The sequence below is a fragment of the Aptenodytes forsteri genome, unplaced genomic scaffold (assembly GCF_000699145.1).
Source record: "Aptenodytes forsteri isolate BGI_AS27 unplaced genomic scaffold, ASM69914v1 Scaffold72, whole genome shotgun sequence".
Lineage (NCBI taxonomy): Eukaryota > Metazoa > Chordata > Aves > Sphenisciformes > Spheniscidae > Aptenodytes > Aptenodytes forsteri.
Window position 1 is genome coordinate 3,973,146 of NW_008796193.1, and position 3,808 is coordinate 3,976,953.

Here is a 3,808-nt window from a genome sequence, read left to right on the forward strand (position 1 = left end):
GGCTGCCTTGCCCGCGGTCGTGGGCTGACAGAGCACCTACATCGTGTGCTAGGCCACCAAAGGCCACCAAAAGCTGCAGTGCCTCCTTCTGACTCCCCTTACCCACAGCCAGGCCCGCATCCCTTTGCCCACCTTGGGCTGACAAAAGCATGTGTGTGATTCTGCGGGGGCAGAGCAGGCGGCAGCGACCCGACCCACACGCAAACCCCACCGGTTTGCCTTTTCAGAGGTGCACGGTGGCAGCTCTTTGCCGACAGGGAACGGGAACACCGGTGTCCAGGCAGAGTTTGCTCTTCTCCACTGAGCCCAGGGGCTGTGAAGGAGAGATGAAGGCTGTTATCGGGGATCGATTCCAGTCAATCCGGGAGGATCCCAGATCCAGTGTGTTTCCGGGAGGAACTCGGGGACACCCTTATTTTAGCTCGCTAAATAAAGAAAAGAAACTATACTGTTTCCCATTTAACACATCACAAACCAATTCCAGAAAGGAAGTTTTTTTTTTAAAGTGTGTTTATTTTGTAATTTCATTTTGGACTGGGAATTTTTTTCTTATTAACCTTGGTCAGTAACAAATTTTGGTTTACTGCAGGAACATTTCTTGTACCTAAGACAACAAAATTTTCTGAATAGGCCTTTTTCATCCCCATAAGCACTTTCCTGTCTGATAAAAACCCTCTCTTTGCAACATGCAGGAAATATAAATACTATAGCGTTCAGCCTTGACACAAATGACTACTTAATACTTAGTCACAGAGCTGTCCTGAGCAAATCAAAATACTTACTTAAAAAGCCAGATTCACATGCATTATGAATCTAATGCAGAAAAAAGAATGAGCACTAATTTTAACAATAACATTGCTTTTAAAAATGAATTCCTAATACTAAAAAGTCACATAGAAATATAAATAGAGTCCTGGAAAGGACAAGTTTCCTTTAAAAATTGACATGAAAAGGTAATGTCACATAGAATATAAATAGAGTCCTGGAAAGGACAAGTTTCCTTTAAAAATTGACATGAAAAGGTAATAAAGGAAAAATATGTTTCTAAGAAGTAAAAGGTCAGCTTTTAAGCCAGCTTTACTAGAATTTAAGTAAAACCTCGCCGATTCTAAAGGTCGCAGAAGAAAGTTTCTGGAATTTGTGAGGAAATAAGACTCTCAAGCACCTTTAACCTTTTTTCATAACAGCAGATGGAGTTTCTGTAATTTTCACAGTCAGTTTTGAGTAGACTATGGATGTGAAAGGGCTGTTGGGAAACAAGCTTTGTCAAGAAAGCAGCGCAAGGCGAGATTCCTGAGGTCTCAAGCTTTTTATACCGAGTTGTCCCTTTCTGCATTATTTTGTGCTCACACCTTCTCTTTTACCTTGTGCCCTGCTCCCCTGCCTCCTTTGCTTTGCGTACTCTTGCTTTCCCAAGCATCTGCCCCTAAAGTCCACACCCAGGATCCTTGAGTGTAATAATTTGTACCTGTCTCTTTCAACAAAAATCATTGTTCCCAAACCTCTGGCAAAACTGGGTCCAGTCCCACTCCTCTCTCATCTACTTATCTCTTCTAAAAAGAGATAAGGCTGGACGGGATCTTTCTGAGGTTTCTCATGCTCCCACTAACCCCCAGATACATCTTGTGCTTGATCACATTTTGAAAGCTACTGCTCTGGCTAAACTGAATCAATAGCTCTTTGAGGAATCTGGTTTTTTCCAGGCACTTATAAAGAAGTCAGTTGGTTGAAAAAATAAAACGCTGTGGTCTGAGAAAGATTCCTTTCTTAAAAAAAAAAAAATAGATAAATTAAACCCCCAGACGCTTGCAAGATATCTAGGGGACAAGCAGTCTACCTACTCACACCCTGAAGCCAAGAAACGGTTGCTAGACAGGCAACTTCCAGAGACAAGGCAGGGCACCAAGGTCTCCTTCAGGCCTCTCGAGGTCCCATCAGCTCTTCTGATGTGGCCTCGTTGTCTTTTTCCACAAGGTATGAGATCCCTGCTCCCACGAAGCTGATGCAACAGGACTCGTTTAATGATTTAATCTCCTGGCACTTTCTCCCTGTGGGTGTTACTGTGAGAGGAAACTATTTAAGTATTAAATAAATGTTATACTCCTGGGTTACTGATATCTAGATAACTGGAAGGAACAGCAAGTTTCAACTGCATGTTACATTTTACACAACAAAAAATAACGTGTTTCTATTTCAGAACCTTTTATAAGAAAAGCACAGATTTTTAAATGTCAGACATAAAAAGAATAGTAATTACTTTTTTTCATCAGTCTTGATGTAAACTTTAGCGAGAATAAATGCACTTGGTTAAAAAAAATCTTAGCCGCTTTTCTTAAGTGATTACTACCTAAAATTTGTCTAAGTTCTGTCAGTCCCAGGAAGGATAGCTTAAGATAGTTCATCAGAATACCCTAGTTGCTTTATGAGACTGTAATTCTAGATTTTCAAGTATATTAAAAAAACAGCCAATGTCCAAGCCCCTCTTCATATTTATAGTCAGCCTGTATTTATGTACTGAATGTTTAGGTATCACTTACATTCTTTTTAAACCTTTAACTGAGAAGTGATGCATATATCACCTGTTAATCCTCAGCCCCGATAAATATGCTTCTCCTGTCTTTGCAGGCACAACATTTTTTGAGAATCTAGAGGTCAAGTGGAAATTAATGTACAATCATCAGTATCCTTCCCAGAAACTATACTGCAGAACTTGTTCCAAACCTAGGAGAAACCTGGTCCCTGGTGCAGGGTGTGAGGGAATCTGAAGACCTGGCTGAAAAGGACTTGCAAAGAAAGGAGAGAATGGGAAAAGGCCAGTGAAGGGTGGCCTGGCCTGGAACTGCAAAACGATGGCCCAAACTGGTACTTCAGGGTGACAAAAGGACCTCAGGTTAGGCTGTATTTTGACTGTAAGTCATTGTTGCAATCACTCTATATAAAATAAAGTAATTGTAGGACTGCATAATAATTGGCTGACTCAAGTGTCAAAACTGAAATGGCCTCCTTCGTTTCCAGGCTGTTATTCTGAAATCTTTTCCTCAAGAAAATAGCCCTGATTTACGTGTACCTCACCAGAAAATCTTTATTCACATAAACAACACCCGCTAACATTTTCTTCTGCTTTTCTTATTCTGTTTTTCTTCCAAATCATAAAAAGTCAACGGACTCTTACTGGCACTAATGGCTGCTGGATCAGTCATGAAAATGCCTGAACTAATAAAATCTGTAGTATAAAAAAACGAGTAAGATCTAAGAATTCAATTTGGCATATAAGAATTTAGGGTATAATAGAAAATTCTGTAAACAGAAAATATATCTCTCAGTCTTTTTACATTGAGACAGTGAGACATTATGCTAAATCAGGTTTCAGAGATGCTGAGCCCATATGAAAGAATTCCTTTCCAGATCAGAAAGTTTTAGTATTAAATTAAAAAGGATGGTAAAGCATTTGGTGTAATTAATGTTTTGGGGTTGGTGCCATTGAGTCAGCTGGTTGACTTTCATCTTGACCAGTCATATTTTCTCCTGTCAGCTCTTTCCCCTTGTTTCCTATAAACTGATTATTCTGAAACTCAGCATAATAGATGCACACTAATATCCTCGGCAAGGCAGAGCTTACTAAATTATTAATAGCATTAATATTTTTATGGTGCCCACAGTAATTATTTATCCTCCCTTTTGCGTAGTGCCTCAAAGGTGGTCTGAAGGACAGCTGGACACGCTGTGCCCCGCAGAGCCCACGACGTGACGGCCTGGGTCGGGACACGGTGAGGGGAGCGGCGACAGGCAGGCCCGGCGGGCTGGGGGG